The following is a 24,313-nucleotide window of genomic DNA, read 5'->3' as shown; positions in this document are numbered from 1 at the left end:
CTTTGCTGCTGAGCTAAATACTGGAGTAATTTTTCCTTTTTTATATAATATTTGGTGTTCCTAGAGTTAATTGCCTCACTTCTTCGTTGGCTTAGCTTTTTAATGCACGTGTCACTGATTTTCCCTGCGCATCCTCAGATTTGTCAAATGCCAAGGATATTTTCCAAATTACCAGAGGCGTCATATCTTTTTCCACTCTCTGCCTTCTTGATCTCAGCTGAACTGCTTGTGCTCTGAGCCTGTGCAGAGCGCTCATCCTCCGACTGGCTTTTGCCCCTTTACTCTCTTGGATCTTCTCTTGCCTGGATCCCAGGCAGGGGTGGCCAAGGAGGTGGCTATCATGCTATGGCAGCCTACGTAAATCTAACCAAACCAGAACCTAAGCTTGTAAATGCCTCAAGGGTAGGAAATCAAAACGCTAAGGACAACCAATCACAGACAGCCAAGTGGGCTCTAAGCTGTAGCCCATCAATAACTTCCTTTGTTTCCTCACCTTCTCTGTGAGTCTTTCCCCTGGCTCCTATCCATGGAGCGTGCCTAATCACTTCTGGTTTGATGCTGCCCAATTTGAATTGAATTTCTCTCAAATGATCTCAAAGTTTTTAATATGCCTCAGTTTATCTTTTAATACGTTTTCCTTTTCTTCGTTTATTCCCTAAGTTGCTGGAGCGCATCTTCCAGGAAGTTCCTGAGAGAGGGTGCATTGTTAATATTCTGAGTTCCTTGAAAGTTTGAACATGTCAATTCTTGCTTTATACTTTAGTTGGATATATATTTCAGGTTGGTGATCTTTTTCGTAGCTGCCTGGGTGGTGCAGTGGTTAAGATTCAGTGCTCTGACTATGGCAGCCTGGGTTTGTTTCCCTGTCAGGGAACCACACCACTCGTCTGTCAGTTGTCACGCTGTGGTGGCTGCCTGTTGCTGTGATGCTGAAAGCTGTGCCACTAGTATTTCAAATACCAGCAGGGCCACCCATAGTGGACAGGTTTCAGTGGAACTGACAGACTAGGAAGAAGGAGCTGGTCACTCACTTCTGAAAACTGTCTCTGAAGAAAACTGGCCATGAAAACTCTATAAATAGCAGTGGTGACGATGTGAAAAATACCCTACAGGGTTCTCTGCTGTAGGCATCAGAATCAACTCCATGGCAATAACCACAACAAAAAGTTTCTTTTTCCTGCAGAATTTCTCCATTGCCCTTCAGCCTGTCTTGTTGCAGTAGACAAGTTTGAAGGCATTCTGATTCCTTATCCTTGTATGCGACTCGCTTTTTTCTTTCCAGAAGCTTTGTATATCCCTAGGCTCATGAAGTTTTGCAAAGATATTACTTTGTGTGAGCCTTTTTTCATTTGTTCTGCCAGGCACTGAGGAGGTCTTTTCAGTTTCTGGAAATTTTCTCGTATTTCTTAACTTCTTCCCTCTGGCAGGACATCTGCTGCTGTGTCTCCTCTTTAACTTTGTTCCTGTGGGTTTCTATCTCTCATGTGCCTTTCCTACTACTTTCAGGAAGGTGCAAAAGGATTGAGGAGATAATATGGGTGCTCCGCTGACCCTGGTAAACCAGGCATATTTATCCCATCACTTTCTGAAGGTTTAATGAAAGAGTAGCCCAAAGTGAGTCTGTGGAAAGCATCCTTTGAAAAACACCAAAAGCAGAACCAGCAGAATATCTTTAAGGATATGGTTTTGTAAGAGAAATGTTTTAGAAAAGACCCCGTTCTCTTTTGACCTTGCTTCTGCCTTGATGCCAGAATTAAAGTGGGAAATGTAGACACAGAAGGGTCACATTTCAGAGAATTTGACAAGAAGTAACAGGACTTGGTGACTGCCTGCCTATGGAGGAGAAAAGGATCAAAGAGTGAATGGGACTGACCGCGAGGAGTGCGAGCCTTGGGGCCTGGACCAGCTTGGGGCAGGAAGCAGTGTAAGCCATCTTTCTCCAGTGCCCTCCACACCTCCCATGGTGGCATTCCTTTCACCTAGGGTGCCATGTCCCAAATCCAAGTATTACCCTTCGTGGCCCTTTCTTGGCCCCAGACAAAATCCCAAACTCCAGAAGTCTTCCTTACCCTTCTCTACCATCAAAACTTGACTTTTTAAAAAATCGTCTCTTTTAGGCCCGTTATATGCACTGTCATTGATTACGTAGTAATTCAGTGGTTCTCAAACCTGAAAGCGTAGTGAAACTAGTTGGGGGAGTTTTAAACACTACCACGGTCCCAGCCCCACTTATTCAGAAGTCCTGGGCGGGGAGGGGAACGCCCAGGACTCTGTGCTTTAAACACTGCTCCCCAGATGCCCAGCTTGGTTTGGGAACCACTGGGTAGCTAATGGCTTACCTCAGGCAGGGAATGACCCTCTCCTTCAAGGGACTCAGTCAGAGTGACATGAACCGTGGCTTTTGTCGTTCAGGCTTTGTCATGTGGTCCTTCGGATTCCTTCCTACCTTGTTGATGGCGCAGGTTGGTGAGTGATGACTGGAGGAGACGCAGAAAGAGCACGTTTCTGTTCTGAGCAACTGTTGTGTACATGGCAAGAACACCTTTGTCTTTAATTTAACATAAGTTGTGACTTAACTTGGCTATTGCAGGGACAGTCAAGTGGTGATTTTCTTTGGAAAGACTGGGAGGGGAAGGAAAATGACTCCAGCAAGGGTTTGTTCAACTTTTTTTTTTAATAAAAGAAAATGAACACCAGGGGGCAGCAAACCACTGCTCAGAGGAGGATGGGCACAGAATTCACCAAGACAAGAATATTGCTTTCTTGACAATGTGATGTTTGTTAAATATCTTCTCAAAACGGTGGCCCTGATGTCAGAGTCGCTCTTACCTGAACGATAGTTTGAACCTTTTCCATGTTTCCCTCCACCCGATCCCGATATCCCAGTAACTTCTAGTGAAGCGCATTCACATACTGTACTCAGAGCATTTCCTTGCAGGGAATCCTCCTAGTTTCTCTCCTAGACTCCTAGCGTTGATCCTCCACGGACACAGCACCTCCACGGACACAGCACCTCCACGGGCACACCACCTCCACGGGCACACCACCTCCACGGGCACACCACCTCCACGGGCACACCATCTCTTGTGGAGAGCAGCAGCTTGAGTAGTTAGTTTCCCGCGTCTTCAGGGAGGAGGAACTGGAGGGCTCCAGCCCTGGCTATCTCAGTTAATAGAGATTCTGCTAAGATCCCACCCAGGTGAGAGGACTCTAGGAGGGCGAGTCAGGCGTGCATGTCTGCAGGGATGACCCTGAGGCCCTGCAGGGTCCTGAGAGACATTGTATAGCCAGAGGCGAAGGTGTGTTGGCTTAGATCTTTTATTCTAAATCATCTAAATTGATTTCCTCTGCTAACTCTGGGAATTATTACCCAGGATATCTTCTTGACTAGAACTTTCCATAGTCTATCCAAGCTGGGGGGTGGAAAAAGAGGATGTGCTGCATTTTAGTGTTCAAGTGGCCGAATACGGTTGTTTTGGGCAAAAGAGTGGAGCTTTTCAGCTAGGGGCCTTGGTACTGTGGGATGTTTTCCGGTAAGTGATTCTAGGGGAGGCGCGCCAGAAGCTGGAGCAGTGGGTCATGTGTTGCTCTCTTGTGAGCTGTGTGAACTTGAACAGGTAACGTAACCTCTATTTCCTCATTTGTAAAGTGAAGGAGTTGGCCTAGCCAGTGGCTCTTAATCAGAAGCACACCTCTGAATCTGATTCGGAGCACATGGACCCCCCACGCTGCATCCTCTCCCACAGAATCACGGTCTCCGGGTGTGGGCTCCTGGCGTGTGTATTTAGGTAGCAGGGGTGGAGAGGAAGGGTAACTCAACCCCCTCCAGGTGATTCTGTAGCTCCCCAGGATATGAACGTCCAGGTAGAACATTGCAAGTATTCCTTCTAACTGACATTCATTCATTCACTCATTCATTGATTTGCCAAAACTTTAGCAAAAATATGCTGATGTAAAGGTCTTTGTGAGTCCATTTGGAATTCAGGCCCAGTAAAACATTGCAAGATTATACAGACTATGCCAAGCACACGCACACACATGTACACACACACGCACACACACATGTTGTTACAATTAGAACAGTAATAGGCACTTGGTTAGGTTACATTAATATCACTTACTTATTTTCTAAATCTCAATGACCTGATAGTATCTGACAAAATAACCCCCTGGGACTCATGAACCAAGAAATAAGTGACATTAAATCAAGTAGTTTGATTTAATGCATAAAGAGCTCTGGAAAGGGAATCTGAAGTTCTAGTGCCAAATGGCACCCTGCTGTCAGCCATCAGTGTGATCCAGGCAAAATGTCCTGAGTTTCTTCATCTTTACTAGTTGTCACCTTCCAGAAGGGATTATAAAAACTCTACTGCTTATTGCCTGGGATGAAGATTAGGATTAAATGAGATAATGTGCAAAAATACTTTGTAAATAATAAAAACATAAACCTTAATAATATTACTAGTATTGCCATTGCCAGTAATAATAGTATTGCCATTACTGCTATCACTAATTCCATCAAGCAGGAGTGGTGGGCTTTTTCCTCTCAGGCTATGACTGTTGGGTTTTAGTTCGTACAAAGCGAATGACCTCTCTGGGTTTTCTCTTTCGGTTTCCATGAACCATAACAACCCACATCTTCATGTTCTCAGCCTCAGCCAACTCCTCTCCAAAGCTCCCTTCACGCGACCCCCATCTCATCCATCGACAAATGTTCCCCGTGGTCCAAAGGACCTCAGCTGAAGGCTTCTCCATTACAGTTGTTTACTTTCTCTGTAAATGTTAGGTTTTGTGGTGAACTGTGGCTTCGGAGATACAAGAGCTCCATCGCGGTTTATTTGGGATAGGCTTTCCAAGAAAACAAAGCCGAGAGAGTCTGAGAAACGCTGACTTCACGTGTGCTGCATTGTCCTCCTTGTCCCTTCCCTGAGCGGCAGGGGACTTGATATCCTTGCTTGGGCTTCAAGTTAAGCCTTTCTTGCTTCAGATATTGAGGTCCTTTTCCATGCTCTTTTTTTCCTTTCTAGAGAGAGGAGAGGGGCTGGAGCATTTGTGTCCTGTTTTATAAGGAAGAAGGAACACAAACACTGTATTTATTGGGAGAGGCATTTTGGGATCAGAGGGACCAATGAAATGGGCCTGGAGGTGCCACAGGGAGTTTTGTTGCTCCTGAGGAATGTGGTACTCTGTGGCTTCGTAGTTCTGTTACTGCCAAAAGGGATCTTCTACTCGCCTCAAAGCCAAGCCAATAGTCAAGAGGCAAGGTGGTAGGAGAGAAAGGGTCTTTTTATTACAGCTTGCTAGCAAGGGGGAAGGTGGTGGACTAATGTCCTAAAGAACAGTCTTAAAATTGCAAAATTTTGAAGCAGTTATATAGGGCAAATGGGCTGAAAAGGACGATCTTGGAATGTTGACCATCTGATGTTGTAGTTGTTGAGACACAAGATCATCCATTTCTCTCATCACAGGTGATGGATACCAGCATAAGGCTCTTTTCTGGAGGTCGCTACATCCCTGGGAAAACTTAAAGAACAAAGTCATTGCCTTATTGCAATAAGGAGGTCTACATATAGGCTGAGGCTATGAAAATAGCAGAGCAAGCATATTTCTCACAAGCAGGTGCGTACTTTCTAGGCTACATGCAAACTAAAGCCTTGCTGACAAGGAAAGGGGTGTCTTGTGGATCAGGGTCATTTACAGTTCCGACACGGTTCCCTCTATAAGATGGCTTCCCTTATGCTAACCTGTGTTAAGCATTGGCTGTATTTATCTTAGCTGTTTAGGGGGCCCTAACAGCTCTCTTCCCCGGGGGAAAGGGGAGGCATTTGGTGACCTATTCAGGGTCACTGGGAGTGCTCACATTGTAATGAAGGCTCTGCAAGACGCCGAAGCACAATTTCTTCCTAATTTTACATGCCTACTGCAGGGGAAATTTCTGGGATCACCAAAGAGAACTTTGGAGATGGCCAGCCCTGTACTCCTGCACCGCCAACTCCCTGGCCCCTACATGTTCTCAGTGGTCATCCTCAGTGGGGAGGTGGCTCCTTCATAGGACATACGATCCACCACTGACGGTGACCCCCTGCTGGAGACAGATGGGGAGTGGGGGTCCTCCTCACCAGCCTGAACTTGGGTGGTCTCTCAGCTTCGGGATTGGTGCTCCTCACACTCTCTCTGGTGGAGGACCAGCTTTTAAAAAGTGCCCAATCCATCACAGACTGATACTTGTGTAAAAAGGAATTTTTACGTTTGTAAAAAATGAAATTAAAGAACCTAATACAAGCCCCATTTAAAAAAAGATTCAATTTTTATAGATATAATGGTACTCCGTCCAATTTCTATGAAAGATTCGGAAGACTTGCTTTCAATTGCTGCTGGAAACGGTTCCATAACAAGCAGCCTCCCGCCGGGACAGGAGTGTGGCCCTCGCTTTGGGAAGCACTGCTCTGGAGGACGTGGAGAGCCGGCGGCCTCCAGGCCTGGGCCCCGCCACCGACTGACTGGCAGGGAGCCATCTCCATACGTCGGTCACCTCGCCTGCAGAGAGAACGGGCTAATGGCGGCACCCACCTCGTGGAGCTGTTGTGAAGATGAAATGGGTTAGTACACGCAGACCTCTCAGAACGGGACATCGTTATTATTATTAAAGTGTCAGCCAAATGCGATTGGTCCCAATTGGCGATCAGCTCCTCATGTTGGAGGCTGCTTGTGTCGCTGGGATAGTGCTGAGCCAGGACTAAGAGCAGAGCTTTGAGCCACCTGCCTGGGGCTCTTCTCACTAGATGGCAGGACTTTCCTTTCCTTACAAATAGTCAGGTGAGTTGGAACTGCAAACATTTCAGGCCTTTTGCTTTTTCTATTTTTTTTTATGGTTTGCCTGTAGTTTTGCTTGGAAAATGAGAATCTATTGAGCCAATGTGTTTATCTTCTTTATTTCTGGTTAGTTTCTCTTTCTAGTTAAAATACACAAAAATTTTTAGGCTCGCAGTACAGCAGGGGGATGTTTAGATCTGCAATAAACTGTTTCGTCAAAACTGAAAAACAACAAGAACTCATTTAATCCACGCACCTTTTCCTTTAGAGATCCCAAAGTTTGTCTTAGACTAGGAACACTATTTCTTTTAATTGGTGTAGATACTTATTTCTGGTGACATCCTGGTTTTGACAGGTTCTAAAGGTGGCACATATTAGTAAGATGTTTTAGACATCTAAATCATCCTTATCAACTCATCAGCCTCAAGCTGACATCTATAGCGTAAACACGCTAAACATAACCATTTGACTGTATCCCACCAGAACGTGGCCTCACGTTTACGTTGGATTTTCCATAAAATACAACAAGAAACTGGGTGAGAAATTTTCTTTACCTTGTGAATCCTGTTTCTGCACTGGCTTCTGTTTTGTTTAGGAGTTGCCTTTTCAAAGGAAGTGTTTTTTTTTTGTTAAAAAAATATATTTTTTTTAAGGAAGATTAGCCCTGAGCCAACATCTGCTGCCAATCCTCCTCTTTTTGCTGAGGAAGATTAGCCCTGAGCTAACATCCATGCCCGTCTTTCTCTATTTTATATGTGGGGTGCCTGCCACAGCATGGCTTGACAAGTGATGCATAGGTCCACACCTGAGATCTGAACTAGTGAACCTGGGACTGCCGAACTGGAACATCTGAACTTGACCGCCCTGCCACCAGCTGGCCCCAAAGGAAGTGTTTTGACTTGAGCACAAAACCAAAGCTGTCTGGTATTTCTGTGTTGAGGTGTCCCATTCAGTCCTTGGGGGAAGCGGGGGTCAGACGAACCATGCACCTTTAGCTCTCTGTACACCTACAGAGTGAGTAAACCAGTCAGCTCCTTCAGAGGGATCTCATTTTTCCATGGTGATTCTAAGTCCCTCACCTGTGGGCTGCCAGCTTCACCTGCTCAGAAGTTACAGAGGAGCCAAGTGAACGCACGAATTCACAATCCCCAGGATGCGGGTCCACCGCAGATGCGGGAGGCCACCTGCTTCACAGTGGTCGCTGCCCCGCTGCAGGCGGCCGAGGAGGCTGTGCCCGGGGCTCTGTGTATGCTCTTCCTAACTTGTCAATCGAGGGCTCCATTCCTTGAAGTCCTGACTGGGCACATGCCAAGCTCAGTTCTTCGAGGAACTGGGGACCGCCACACTGCTAACTCTGAGCTACCTGCCGTGCCCTCTGGACCAAAGCAGTCTGCTGTGCCCTTCTTGAAAGCAGTTCCTTCAGCTTCTGCCGAAAGGCCCCCTCTGACGGGGGTCCAGCCCTGAGTCCTGGGTGCCTGACTTGGGAGACAGTGCACAGACTGTGCTTTGGCCGCTCTGCCGTCTTTCCCTCAGACACAGCCATCTAAATTGCCTCAGATGCACTCATTCAGCTGCTCACCCCCATTCAAATCGACTCCTCCAGAACTCTCCTCCCAAATTAGTGTTTCTTTTTGGATAATGTGGTAACTAATCACTGGTGTTGGGTTTATTTGAAGTAAGCACGAGGGAATGATTTGAATATTTGAAGCATTTCAAATATATTGTTTGAAAAAGTATTTGTTTGAGACAGATAAATGTGATTGGTCCCTCTATGACCCCCGTCCCCCAGGCACAATGTCTGTCACTAAGTGGTAGAGGGTAGGATCACTTCCAAGAGCCCTGTGAGTGCGATCACTCAGCCTGACAGAACAGGGCGGTCGCCTGCAGCATATCTGCTCTGGCCCATTCTCTCTCCTCTTTTCCTGGGTGTCCAGTTAAGCATATGTCCGGTCTTCTCAGTGTGTCCTTTATGTCTCATCTCCACTCCTTTCATATTCCCTTCCTTTTACTGTCTGTGTTTCCTTCTGTTTCTTCGGACATATCTTCCAGTTCACTATTTCTTCTTCTTCTTTTTTTTTGGTGAGTAAGATTGGCCCTGAGCTATCATCTGTGCCAGTCTTCCTCTATCTTCTATGTGGGCTGCTGCCACAGCATGGCTTGATGAGTGGTGTGCAGGTCTGTGCCTGGGATCTGAACCCGTGAACACTGGGCTGCTCAAGTGAAGCATGTGAACCTAACCACTAAGCCACCGGGCTGGCCCCAGTTCTCTAATTCTTTATTCAGTTTTCTCTAATCTACTGGTAAACCAGTATATTGTTTAAAATTTTGCTTATTATATTTTTAAGTTCCTGAATTTCATTTTTTAAAGATTGGCACCTGAGCTAACATCTGTTGACAATCTTATTTTTTCCTCTTCTCCTCCCCACAGCCCCCAGCACATAGTTGTATATTCTCATTGTAGGTCCTTCTGACTCTGCTGTGTGGGATGCAGCCTCAGTGTGGCCTGATGAGCGGTGTCATGTCCCTGTCCAGGATCCGAATCGGTGAAACCCTGGGCCACTGAAGCGGAGGGCACGAACTTAACCACTCCGCCATGGGGCCGGCCCCTCTTGAATTTCAACTTGTTTCCTTTTCAAAGCTGCAATGCCATTCTCCCTTTTCCAATTCCTTGCCGAAATTGTTCAGCTTTGTTTTTCTATCTCTGAGCATGTTAATCATAGTAGTTTTATGGTCTATGATTGGGGACTTTATTATCTGGACTACCTGTGTGTTTATTTCTACTGTTGTTATGCTGGCTGCTGTTCATATTGTCCTGTCTCCTTGAAACTTGGTTATATTTGATTGTATGTTGGGCACTATATTTGAAAACACTACTTGTAGAAATAATATGAGGCCTAGAATGGTACCTTTTCCCAAAGAGGATTTTCTTCTCCTTCTGCTAGGAGCCTGGTGGTCCCCAGAGGTGCAACCCAGGATCATGTTAATCTAATCGTGGGCCACCCAAATGACTTGCAATCTGGCTGCAAATGACAGCAGGTTAAATCGCAGTTGGCCCTTATTTCTAGAGTGCAGCTCTCAGGATACCAAGCCCAAGTGCTGAGTGGCTCACGGGAGCCCCCTTTTGGCAGGGTCTAGACTCAACCTTTTGCTCTGCTGTCCTCTTGAGCTGTCAGAAGTACTGCTTTGCCCTTTCTCTGCCTCTTCACGGCAAAGGCAGCCGTAGGTGTGGAGCCCATCTCTCTGAATTTCCATTTTTTTTTTACTAGACGATGGCCAGGTAATTCTTTACTCTTTCGTTGGCTATTTGATCCTTTTACGAAAATATTTTTGTGTATTTCATCCAGCTTTTATAAGCTGTCTCCAGCGGAAGTGTTGGTTTGAATGATCTAGTCTGTCTGTAATGGAAATAGACTTGGAGAGCGGTTCTGTAAAGGCTGGCTGGTGCCTGTCTCTGAAGAGAGAGGCTCTCCGCTGCTCGCTCTCTGCTCCTAATGCCATCAGAAGTCAGCTCTGAGCTCCCCGGAGCCCACCCACTGTGCAGACCCTCACAGCAACAAAGGCAGAGCATTGCCTGAGGACCTGTGGTCCTGTCATCCTGAATCACATACCCAGGCTGGCTTGGGGATTTAGCAGGTGGCAAAAATGAAACTTGCATGAGTACAGTACAGTAGTACACCATTAGTCTGGTGCCAAAATCCTGAGCCTGTGAAATGTGAGGAAAGGACCTGCTGGCCAAGAGAAGGCAACAAAAACGCCCTCTTCAGACCTGACCTGGCGCTCAGGCAAAGCAAGTGCCTATGTCCCCCCTGCCTTGTAACATGGGTTGTGCATTTATATGATCATTTAAAACTTCTTGCATGCGTCTACCCACTGGCTTTCCAGCGTTAGCAGGCATAAGAATTTAGGAGAGCTTGGTACAGGCTGCTGCGCCCACCCCCACCTCCCAAGTTTCTGATGCCATGGGTCTCGGCTGGAGCCTGAGAGTTTGCGTTTCTCACAAGCTCCCATCTGATGTCGCTGGTTGGTCTGGGGAGCACACTTTGAGAATCCTTGGTTTACTCCCTTTCTTAACTAGATTGTAAATCTCTTGACGGTGGGGACCATAACTCATCCTCCTTGGTCTCTCTCCCCAGCTGGCTCAGTACTACGACTCACACACACCCTGCGTATGTAATTCTCTAATGGACTGAATAAATTCAGGTATTATTGTTGTTGTCTTTGCCTGTTGGAGTTTCTTAAAGTGTCCCATGGGTTTCACGGTAGCTCTGCACCTGTGGCCAGAATCACAAGGACATTTGACCCCAATGTGTTCCCCGCTCCAGTGGAGGGGAGAGGTGGCTTCAGGACCAAAACTGTGGCTGAAGCACTTTCTTCTTGAGGGCGGTTCTAAACTTTTGTTTTGAGAGATGAACATACTCTCTTTGATGAACAAGTGCTGGTGGTGGCAGGGTGTAATTTCTAGAAATCAGGAGAAGTTAAATTTAATCTAATCACAGAGAGAAAAAAGCAGGAAGCCAGGATGGGAAGCAAAATAAACCTGAAGATAAACGGAGCAGGAGAAAGAAGCTTCAGAGTCTGAAGCAGGTGGCCCACATATGGCCTGAGTGTGTCTGAGACAAGGTTTCTGGCAGGTGGGCCTTTGTGTTTACTGTTCCCAGCTAGTGGGCAGGGCAGGACTGCCCAGTAGATAGATGGGGAAACAGGCCAAGTCTTTCCTAGGCAATTGCTGGTGTTCTAGTGGGCTCTTCCACCCTCTATGGCCCAGTATTCTCCTGATGTTAGGGGTCCCTGCTGTCTGGTGAGCTGGTAAGTGATTGGACATTAGAGTGTTAATGACTGAAGGGCATTTCAACTCAATTTGGTTAAGCTCAACAAGTTATCAGTTATCTGCCACATGGCAGGCATCTCTAGCCACTGGCGGTAGAGAAAGAAATGCGACACAGGCTCTGTCCTTTCCTTCTAATAGGAGATGCAAGGCTCTGTGTCAGGGCGGGCAGCGGGCAAGAATGAGTACATTGACCGTGCACTTCTTCACCCAAATTGGGACACTTCAGAGAGTGAAAGGGGATGCTAGAAAAGTTACAGTGGAATAGTGTAAAGGAGGATGGAGGGTCACTCCATCTTATCAGGGGCTATGGGAGCAAGGAGAAGGGGCTATTTAGCCCAACCTAGCCAGCAGGTTGTGGGCTGGGGGGCTTGGAGTGGAATTCCCAACAGTTACTTTGTGGAGGTTGTCCTTGAGTTGTGTCTTGAAACCCTTTGCAGGACCCCAGGAAAAGGGGCAGTTCTTTTCCTAAATGACTCTACTGGTGGACTTTAGGGTGCTCTGACCCCTGGGACTGCACAGGGCGAAAGCTGCCAAATTATTTTACCTTGGGTGACCACTTGTAGACTGTCTTTGCTTAGAAAGCATTTGTCGTTTGTAGGGGCAGCAAAAATTACTTGATAGTTCACTACTCCTCATTTCAGAAAAATAAAAGGTCAATTACTCACTGAGAGCTCTTAAAAGCAAAGATCAACGACTTGCCCACCACTTGCCCCTTCCCTCCCCTCTCCCCGCGAAGCCTCTCTCTTTCTTAGTAAAAAGCAGGTAAAGCTGATCTTTGAGCCAAAGTTGTAACAAGGTCAGTCCCAGGCTAGGAGGCAACTTATCTCATCATATAGCTCTTGATATTTACACAAAGCGAATTCCTTTGCATTTAGAAATAAATGGTGTCTCCTTGGACTCTGCGTTCTCTCTCCCTGGCTGGCCCCAGTGTTCCCTTCATCGTTAGGTTTCTTTCCTAATCACTTTGCCGGAGAGCACATTCTTGCAGTAGCGTAATTGCATAGTTATGGCTTCTATTTTGCTACTACTTTGGGTGTAGTTTGCTACAACTAAGGACATTTACAATCCCTGGGAGATGTTGAAACAGTCCTGAAACAGCAGACATGCAAACGCTTTGCCTGATTAGTTGCTAGTTATTAAAACATATGGTTTAAGGACTGAGTTACCAATTTTATGTTTCCATAAAGTACTGTATGGTCTCGTATAATGAGGAAAATCGTAGAATGCTGATGTTTATGGAGCAGTCAAATCTGTGGATTTCGCAGGCACAGACCATGAACTCGAACTTGGAGTTTCATGTTAATATAAGCTTTCTGCATTATGTATTTTCAACATTTTTTACTCTTGTAAGGATTGGGCTCTATCTGTTTGTTTCCCTTGTTGGATTATACCTCAGTCTACGGTCTTTGCAGTGATGTTTTGAGTGCTTCTGAAAGCAGGAAAGCCTTAAGATTTTCCTTTCAGAGTTTTTGCACTAATAGCCAGTGTCTGGTTAGGTAGATGGTTGTTATGGGTTGCATTGTGTCAGCCGAAAAAGATATGTTGAAGTCTTGACCCCTAGTAGCTCAGAATGTGACCTTATTGCAGATGTAATTAGTTTTGATGAGGTCATCTGGTGTAGGCTAGGCTCCTAATCCAACAAGACTGGTGTCCTTATAAGAAGACGGCCATGTGAAGACACAGACACACAGCAAGAACACTATGTGAAGATGGAGGGCTGGAGTGATGTGTCTACGAACTGAGGGCTGCCAAAGATTACTGGCAAACACCAGAAGATGGAATAGGCAAGGAAGGATTCTCCTATAGGTTTCAGAGGGAGCATGGCCCTGCCAACACCTTGATCTTGGACTTCTAGCCTCCAGAACTATGACACAACAAATTTCTGTTGTTTAAAGCCACTGGGTTTGTGGTACTTTGTTACGGTAGCTTTAGGAAACTAATGGCTAACAACGGCTGGGCCTGGGGTTCCCACCTTTGGCTGTATCACTCATAGAAATGGCTCGAGTTGACCAGGATGGTGTAATATGGTGTGAGGGAAAGAGACCAGGCAGGAAGGTGGGAAAGTCCTCCTTCACACGTGTGGGGTCTTCTGCCTGGATTGTTTCAAGCCTCTTGCAGTGGTGACTGTTCTGCTCAGCGGCCTTCCTACCCCACTGCTTCTTGGTTTCAGCCCCTTTGACTATGGGTGGGGGGATGGGCACAGTGCTCATGATCTTGTCAAGGCCAATCATTGTGCTGTATCCCCCGGCAACAGTGGCACATAACTCAGAGTCAAAAAGGGTCCATGCCTGTAGTGGGTAGAGAAGCAGTGGGAGGGAAAGCACTGTCTCCCCACTGGGACTGCTAACTGGGACTGCTGGGAGCATCCACTTTTTCTAAAGTAGAGAGGTCTGCAGTGCATGACCTCCTGGAAGCCCGAGTTTCTGAGTCCTTGAGTTTCATCCCGTGGTTCTGACTTCCATCTTGTGAACTACTCTCGCATTCTTTCCAGCTCCAAGATTCACTACATTCCACTTCTGCTTGAGCTGGTTAGAGTTTTTTCTTGTCATTTATAACAATCCAGCCCCAACTGCAAATCTTCCTACACCCTCCTTCTCTCCCTCCTCCCAGGTAAAGACTTTCTTCCTTTTGCTTCCTTTTCACCTTATAAGTCCCTTTACGAGAGTACTGGACAGTAATTTTTTTGGTTTTTATGTTGTTGGATCCCATTAGACCATGGGTTTCTTGAGAACACAGCACTTTGTTTCTTCATGCTGTGCCCGGATTATACTAAGACCCCAGTTTTTGAGTAGATTGACCAGCTAATGATCAAATGAATAATGAACCAGTTCTAATGGGATCACAGAATGTATACATGGTAAAGGAAACTAGAGTTGTTCCTAGTCTAGTGGTTTTCAAATTCTAGAAGCTGAATCCTTTCTTCAAGTGAAATCTTAGGTGGAAGCACATGGGTAAAGCACGTGGGAGTGGAATTGTTCTGGTGGAAGTAGAGGTGGCAGCTTAGGATGCTGCTCCCTCATCATTTCCTCTAACCCCCTCGTCTCCGGAGTGGCCTTTGTGGAACTTTAAGGGTTTGGTGGATCACCGTTCGATAACCATCCTAGACTTGTTGAGCTTTAATTTCTCCATCTGGCTTCCCTTCCTTATAAAGTGATTGTGAGAAATCCTAAGTTGATCCTACTGTACTGCAACTACTTCTCCTACATGTGTGCATGTGCTCACATCCACACACACACACACACACACACACACACCCCTTTCTAAGGTCCTGGTAAAAATACTGAAGAGGACGATTTGTGCAGCTCAAAGTCTCATAGGATGACCTATGGAGTTCACAAGAGCTATCGGCCTTCTAGGAAAAGGACCAGCTCAAAGGATTCAAATATGACCAAAGTTTATATGGGAGAACCTCCTTTCCAAGTTATAACACCTTTTCTAAACCTTTCCCAACTGTACTCTCTAACCTGCCTCCCAACATCATCAGAACGCTTCCTATCCCGTCATAAGCTGCTGACCTGTCATGAAAGATCAAAAGCAACATAGTAATATGGTCTTCCTCCTCCACTTAAAAAAATGTTTTTGTTAGGGTTTCAAATTACCTTCCGTTTTTAGAGTTCTTGGTATCTGGTGTCATATAACTCCTGGTTGTTTGCAACAGATATGTCCTCAAATAGATGTGGGTACTCCCAACATCTTGCCACCAGGATGGCCGTTTTCTAAGTGCAATGTTAGCAAATAACTGTAAACATCGAAGCTGCCTGTTCTACCAACAGGAGACTGTAGAGTTCGATTAATATGGGGTTTCCTGAACTCCTTTGACCAAAGGATACTCTTCAAATTAGAATGAATTGAAAAAGCACCAAAAGGAACTTATGGAAGAAAATTTGCATATGAATTATGGGAGAAAGCAAATATGGAATCGATATGAATTAATCGCTACAAGAAATAATCAAATTTTATTTGAAAATTTTTTACAATGTAATGGGACAATATTAGATAAATGAAAATTTTGTTAAGAATGAAAAATAAACTAGGTAAAGATTAAGCAAATTTTTCTTTTTTTTTGAGGAAGATTGGCCCTGAGCTAACATCTGTTGCCAGTCTTCCTTTTTTTTTTCTTTTCTCCTCAAAACCCTGGTACATAGTTGTCTATCCTAGTTGTAAGTCATTCTAGTTCTTCTACGTGGGATGCCACCACAGCATGGCCTAATGAGTGGTGCTAGGTCTGCGCCTGGGATCCGAACCAGCGAACCCCAGGCCGCCAAAGTGGAGTGCACGAACTTAAGTTTGGCCACAGGGCCAGCCCCGAAGTAAAGATTTATTTCATATGCTTTACAGAGAGCAGTGTTTTTTCACTGAGGTATAATTGGCATACCATATATTAGTTTCAGATGTACAGCATAATGATTTGATATTTGTATATACTGCAAAACAATCACGACAATAAGTCCAGTTGACATTCATCACCATACACAAATTTTTTGTGTGTGTGTTGAGAACTTTCAGGATCCACTCTCCTAGCTACTTTCAAATGTTCAATACAGTATTATTAACTATAGTTGCCATGCTGTACATTACATCCCATGACTTATTCATTTTATAACTGGAAGTTTGTACCTTTTGAACTCCTTCACCCATTTCACCCACCCCCACCCCCTGCCTCAGGCAACTACCAATCTGTTCCCTACATCCATGAGCTCCATTTTTATTTTGTTTTTATTTATTTATTTGATTCCACTTATAAGTGAGATCATATGGTATTTGTCTTTTTCGTATGAGTTATTTCACATAGCATAATGCCTTCAAAGTCCATCCATGTTATCGCAAATGGCAAGATTTTATTCTTTTTTATGGCTGAATAATATTCCATTATATACATATACCACATCTTCTTTATCCATTCATCCATTGATGGACGTTTAGGTTGTTTCCATATCTTAGCTATTGTAAATAATGCTGCAGTGAATATAAGGGTACATAGATCTTTTCGAATTTGTGTTTTTGTTTTCTTCAGATAAATATCTGGAAGTAGACTTGCTAGATCATATGGTAGTTCTATTTTTAATTTTTTGAGGAGCCTGTTTTCCGTAGTGGCTGCATCAATTTATGTTCCTACCAACAGTGCACACGTGTTCCCTCTTCTCCACATCCTTGCCAACACTTATCACTTCTTGTCACTTTGAGACTAGCCATTCTAATAGGGAATTTGCATTTCCCGGGTGGTAGTGATGTTGAGCATCTTTTCATGTACCTGTTGGCTATTTGTATGTCTTCTTTGGAAAAATGTCTGTTCAGATCCTCTGCCCTTTTTAAATAAGATTGTTTGGTTTTTTTGCTATTGAATTGTATGAGTTCTTGATATATTTTGGATATTAACCCCTTATCAGATATATGATTTGCAAATATTTTCTCCCATTTACTTGGTTGCCTTTTCATTTCATTGATGATTTTTATTTTTGCTGTGCAGAAGCTTTTTAGTTTTACGTAGTCCTACTTGTTTATTTTTGCTTTTGTTGTCAAATCCAAAAAATTAATGCCAAGACAAATATCAAGGAGCTTACCATCTATGTTTTCTGGGAGTTTTATGGTTTCAGGTCTTACATTCAAGTCTTTAATCCATTTTGAGTTAATTTTTGTGTATGGTACAAGATAGAGGTCTAATTTCATTCTTTTGCATGTGGCTGTCCAATTTTCCCAACACCATTTATTGAAGAAACTGTCTTTTCTCCATTTCATATTCTTGGCTCCTTTGTCATAAATTAATTGACCATATACGTGTGGGTTTATTTCTGGGATCTCTCTTCTGTTCCGTTGATCTATGTGTCTATTTTTATGCCAATCCTGTTTTGATTACTAAAGCTTTGTAATATAGTTTGGAATCAAGAAGCATGAGGCCTCTAGCTTTGTTCTTTCTTGAGATTGATTTGGCTATTCAGAGTCTTCTGTGATGCCATACAAACTTTAGGACTATTTGTTCTATCTCTATGAAAAATGCCACTCAAATTTTAATAAGGATTGCATTGAATCTCTGTGAAAATAGTGTTTTTGGCTGTTTTTCCATGTCTGCTAAATTTTGTAACAATGTTGCTGAGTCAGATTCTCACATCAAAAGCAGTGTCGAGTCCTTTCTTATATATTTTTAAATCACAGTCTAATTTGGAAATTCTTTTTTGCATTAGGAATGTTGCAGCAAAAGGAAGATGAATATCATCTATACATTTTATAATATTCAGGTCAACATGAATTAGATTGCTTTAAAATTCATTAATTGTTTTGTCTTGGACAACCTATTTTTCGGTTTCTTAGGAATCAAAGACATTTTTCATTTTTACTTTGGAAAATTCTGGACTTTTGAATGTTTGATTTAGGCTCAGTTTGAGAGACACAAACCTCAACTTTTTTTTTTTTTTTGTGAGGAAGACTGGCCCTAAGCTGACATCTGTGGCAATCCTCCTCTATCTTGTATGTGGGACACCACCACAGCATGGCTTGATGAGTGGTGTGTAGGTCCGCACCTGGGATTGAACCCACGACTGCCAAAGTGGGGCATGTGAACGTAACCACTATGCCACTAGGCGGCCCCCAAACCTCTACTTTTTATGCAAAATATCTTTCAGAAATAGTACCTTGGAAAATGAGGCATACTCTTCAGTATTCAATAAAATAACAAATATCTGTTGATATTTTAAGATCAAATCCATACCCCAGACCAGCCATCATTTAAGACAACTGTGGGTGGGACCACCTGCGTTGGGGATATGCTTTGCTCTGCCCAGGATCACCAACAATACCCTGTAAACTCACTGTTTGCAAGAATGCCTGGTGCCTGGTGTCCTAGCTGCCTGTGAGTCAGGTCAGGTGATCTCTTGTGTGGTTACATAATAGAGTATTTCATTGCTTTGAGACACAATTGTTGCACCATTGATTTAATAATAGCTTTTCAGGAAAAAAAAAAGTGCCACACATCAATGACTGAGATTATGTTGATATCAGAAACACTAAAATGTGAAAAAAAATTCTTCATTGTAAGCTCAGGGAAATAAGACAAAGCTACACACATGTGTTTAGCATTTTTCTAATTTATATATATTCAAAAGAAAAATATTGCCTTTCTCTATGTATCTCTATATCTATCTATACATATTTTATTTATTATTTATTTATTTGGAAACAGTGTAAGTTAAAAGGGAATGCAGAATGCCATGGAGCAGCAAAATAACCCTCATAAAAGTGGTACTCACCAAAGGAGCCCAGATTGGTGAGGAAGGCAGGTCTGGAATGCTCCCTGACGGCAGATCAGCGATGCCGTAAGCAGGACGCAAGCATAGCGCACTCTGTTCCCATGGAATGTCCCCACAAAAGGAAATTAGTATAAAATTTGGGCAATTGTTTTGAAAGCCAGAAGGTCTTCTGAATCATATGTTGTTTTTTATGTTTGTTCCTGCTGAGCTGAGAACAGGAAGCTCCAGATGGCCATTGATCGCATGAATTTTGAGATTTGGGAGCCCTTTCTTAGCCCTTAGGAAAACTTTCAGGAAAGACCAGACTCTCATGGCCCCAAATTCAGTCCTTGTCCTCTCTCCCTCCATTTGTGGTCCCACCCATCCCAACCCAGGGTGGCCCGCTGCTCTCTTGCTGTGCTGGAATATGCGTGATGCGGGGGGAGGATTTCTCAATATATCGCGGTGCTTCTTCACCCACAGGTCCTTTGGGGCCTGATTAGCAATTTGGTAAAGTATCGATTCTCATTCCATCAACCCACACACTTTTAGGCGTTCCAAGTTTCATTAGAACTTCCTACAGAAATTTGGCTAAAATAGGGAAAAGATATAGCCTTAAGTGTACATATTTTAGAGTATCCTAAAAGGATTTATTGGAGAAGCAAGTTAAAATTGATGAAGAGAAGTTTTCAGATCGTGTATTAGGGTGTTGACTGACTTCAGGCAATTATCAGGATTCAGACTAGGCCTCAGGAGCATGTGAAGGATGCCACACCTGAGTGTCTACAGAATTCTAGTGCATCTGTTGTGGCCCAATTAGAAGACAAGGATAGTTATACACTTTCTCTCTCTGTTTATTGCTATTTTTCTTTATCATTATTACTATGATAAAAACCACATATCATGAAATTTGCCTTCTTAACCATTTCTAAAGGTAAAGTTCAGTAGGGTTAAGTGCATTCTCATTGTCATGTATCTCCAGGACCCTTTTCATCTTGCAAAAACTGAAACTCTATACCCCTCTCCTGAGCCCATGGCAACCACCATTCGATTTTCGGTCTGTGCATTTGACCGCTCTAGATACTTCATACGAGTGGAATCATACAATATTTGTCCTTTTGTGTCCAGCTTATTTCACTTAGCATAATGTCCTCAAGAGTCATCCACGATGTAACATGTGTCAGAACTTCCTTTCTTTGTAAGGCTAACGGGACAGAGATTTTTGAAGAATCTAGAGAGCAGACCACATTGGCTGGGCAAACAGAGGGCACTCACTGAATACTCATTGCATGATTTTTATTTATCTGGTAATATTTCTTAAAGCCTTCTAAGTATTTGTGTTTCCAAGTTTCAATAAGAAGGACTCGTCAGAATTCCTGTGGAAGTGGATAGTGAACGGAGGAGATCAGTGTGAGGATGCTCTGAGAGTTCCGGAGTGTTCTACAAATGATCCCTCCCCTTGTTGGCCTTTAAAAGAGAAACTTTCAGTGGTTGTTTCAACTCAGGTGGGCTGGATTCTGCCCTCCCCCAGGGGACATTTGGCATTGTCTGTAGGCATTTTTTGATTGTCACAACTCAGGGGTGTTGCTATTGGAATCTAGTGGGTAGAGGCTGGGGATGATGCTAAACATCCCACAATGCACAGGACAGCCTTCCACAACAATCATCCCAATGTCCAAATGTTAACAGTGCTGACGTTGAGAACCCTGACACAGAGGCGGAAAGTCAAGATGGTCACACAGTGTATGTAGGTTTAGTCAACAGAGAACTTCCAATCATTACTCACACTGATGCTTCTCGTCTTTGAGAAGATCTGGCATATACTGAAATAGAACAACGTCTGTCTACGTCAAATGCTCAAAGTGATACAAAAGATCGCATCAACAGCGGCTTTCTTACCTAAACACCATGTATCTAAACACAAAGCCCTTCAAACAGCTGACATTCAGGGAGCACAGCCTCTGCCCTGCTCCAGGATCCCCAACCCAGAGTATTTCATGCTAATGTAAACAGGATAAGCCTTTTCAGCTGCAGTGCTGTTTACCAGGAACCTGCTAGAATAAACTAGGTTGTTAAGTTTAATTCAGTCAACGGCAATAATCACCAGGGTTCTTCCATTTGTTGAGAAGCAGTAAATGTGTAGGCACATCTGACAGATGCTAGAATCTGGGTTTGCAAATGCTGAGGAGCACTTTGGAGGGCTTTTTTCTAAGTGAGTGATGAACTTACTGATGACAGACCCCCTCCCTCATAGGAAAGAGCCAACTTAAAAGTGAAAGAAGCAAGTCTAAAGGCTCTCCTTCTCTTGGGTGGGGATGGAAATGGCCTCTGGAGGTCCCTGTTACCTCTGGGAATCAGTGAGTGAGGGACTGAGTTGAGAATGAAAGATGGAAGACTCAGATATTATTTTCCTCCCTATAGGTGGAGAAAATACCATTTAATAAAAGCTGTATGGGACTTTTTTGTGTTTGCCACGTTAGATTTCCCATCCAGAGAAGAGCAGGGAAAAGCTCTCAGTAGTGAGAGGAGTATGGTACAGCCCAGCCTCCCTCAGAGATCCAGGACCAGCCTACTTAAGAGCAGAGCATCTCCTTTTGGGAGTTGTAACTACACTCAGTGCCAAAATGGACTGCATTTTGTCTAATCTCTGGCCAGCCTGGTTGAGCTAGAGAAAGGTTATGTTCAAGTGTAGTAAATGCCTCATAGGGAAACCCAAGAGAGTTTGTGACCGGGGGGCCCATTTTAGTTATACCTTTTTAATTACTTCCTCCTCTCTTTTGCTCTGTTTGACATAATACTAAAATTGTACTTGGTTCTCAATGCAGTGGTTAAGAATCCAGACTCTAGATTAGACTGGGCAGGTTCGAATCCTGGCTCTGCTACTTTCTGGCTGAATGCCCTCAGGCAAGTTAGTAACCGCTTTTGCCTGTCATCTTCCTTGTCTGTAAAATAAGGATGAAAATGCTGGTACCTACCTCATATGGTTATGCTGATTTAAATGACTTAATATTTGTAAAGCACACTGAACAGCTCCAGATGAATGGTGAATACTGTAGTTGCTAAATAAATACAGTATTTGACATCTTAAAGCGGCAGATCTAAATTCACACAATAGATTAATTAATAGACTTTAGAATCTGGAGCTAAATCATTACAGGAAGCAGGTATCCTAAAAGTTAACATGCATGTACCAAAGAGCCCCCAACTTCTCCAGGGCTGATTTTAACCAACTGCAAAGGGTTCCGCCCTGTCAGGTCTGCCCCTGCTGAAGGTACTAGGCTTCCTGGAAGAGGTGTCAGATGGTTTTCTTGAGGTCAGCACAGGACTGACTATCTGCTTTTCCACCTACCGGGTGGGTGCGAGGTTGAACTAACTGCAAATTGGGTGAAATAGAAGTTTTGCTGGAGCGGGGCACTGGGATGTCAGGGACAACCCTGCAGTATCTCTCACATGGAGGTGTTTACAGCAATTCAGGCAGGAGGTGACAGGGCCTAGGCCCAGGGTGTGGTTAAGATCCACGGGAGAGGCAGAATTAGGGGCCGGTACAAGCTGCAGGACAGGGCTGTCCTCGTGGTCAGCTGTGGTGAGAGAGACCAGACCAACTGACCAATGGAGAAAGGGCAATCTTGAGAAGGCCTATTTGCTGCCTCTATGGAAGTGTTTTAACACCCACTTCTATCATATCCTGCTGGACAGTGAGGGCTTTCCTGTCTTTCCCCTCTGGGCTCCTGGAATCCTTCATCCCAGGCTTGCATCCCCCAGGAGTAGGGAGGCATCCTCTCTGGGGAAACTGGCATTTGGGGGTCCGTCAATGAGACGGAAAGATCCTGCCTGATTACCCTACAATGAAGCCCACCAGTTGACAAGCTGTGCTGGTGCATTGGAGCTTCCATCTCCATTTTAGTGCTCTCTCTTTAGACGTGAAAGCAGGCCAGGGACCACTGCGGCCAAGGCTCAGCTGAGCCTGGGCATGGCCACAGGAAGGAGGAGGCTGGCATCTCCTCCCCACCCCTGGCTCTCCTCCACCTTCTTTCTCTAGAGCTCTCCTCTTCCGCTGTGTAACAGAGGGATGGCACAGATGCTTTGAAGGAAGCAAACAAACAAACAAACAAATGACTAGGAAGACAATTCTACACAAATAGCTTGGCTAGTCCCTCGAGTCCTGAGAAATTTCCGTCAACACGCAGAATGAAAACGTCCACAGATCCCAAGTGCCTGTGCGCAGGCCAGCACAGACACGGCTCCGTGCACTTTGGGATCCGAGAGAGAGGACTCCTGAACGTCAAACACCTTGCTGGGAGCTTGACTATTTTCCTTTGAATTTCCTATGGACAGTATGCTTGGTATTCAGGGTTGAAGCGAGTGAGGGAGAAGGAAGCAGGAAGGAAAATCTGGAAGGGAGCAGAGTGGCGTTAAGACTGGCAGTCAGAGGCTGGTGACTATTCTTCATCTCACTTCTCTCCTGCCTTGAATTTCTTTTTCTTTTTGTATCTTTTAAAAATTATTTTTTTATTGAGATGACATTGGTTTATAACCTTACAGAAATTTCTTTATATTTCAACTTGTGTATAGGCTATATCATGTTCACAACCCAAAGTCTGGTTTCCATCCATCACCATACACGTGCTCCTTTACCCCCTCTGCCCTTCCCTCCGCCTTTCCCCTCTGGTAACCACTAATCTATTCTCTGTGTCTATGTGTTTATTTGTTGTTGTGTTTTTACCTTCCACATAGGAGTAAAATCATACGGTATTTGGCTTTCTCCCTCTGACTTATTCCACTTAGTGCAATACCCTCAAGGTCCATTCATGTTGTTGCAAATGGCATGACTTCCTCTTTTTTATGGCTGAGTAGTATCCCATTGTGTATATGTACCACATCTTCTTTATCTATTCATCCATTGATAGACACTTAGGTTGTTTCCAAGTCTTGGCTATTGCCTCAAACTTCCAAGGAGAAGCAATGGAAAAGGCCAGTTCTGAGCAGGGGAAGCCTAGTGCCAGTAGACCCACTGCTCTCTCACAGTTAGCTTGATTTTTGCCTGTCTGCTTGTGGAGAGAAAGGCTGGCACTCGGAGAACCAGAGGGCTCGGGCATACCTGCTCTTCTTGAATCGTCAGCTTCCTCATTCTTAGAGAGAGCTTTCAGAGGTTAGCTCTTCCCGCAAGATTCTTGTGGCTCAGAATCCTGCTCTCCACCGTCCAGGAAGGCCATGGTTTTTTTGAAAGGCTGACACATAGTCATCCCACTGGTCATTTCCTGGGCAGAGTTTTCTGCTTTGTTGTCAGGACACTTTATACTGGGCAATGTTATGGGTTGAATTGTGCTCCCTCAATTCATATGTTGAAATCCTAACCCCCAGTACCTGTGAAGGCAATCTTGTTTGGAAATAAGGTTTTTGCAGATGTAATTAGTTAAGATTAGGTCATTGGGGTGGGTCCTAATTCAATATG

Source organism: Equus przewalskii, chromosome 20 (assembly GCF_037783145.1).
Source record: "Equus przewalskii isolate Varuska chromosome 20, EquPr2, whole genome shotgun sequence".
NCBI classification, from domain to species: Eukaryota; Metazoa; Chordata; class Mammalia; order Perissodactyla; family Equidae; genus Equus; species Equus przewalskii.
The sequence above is the reverse complement of the archived record's forward strand: the minus strand, read 5'-3'. Positions refer to the sequence as shown.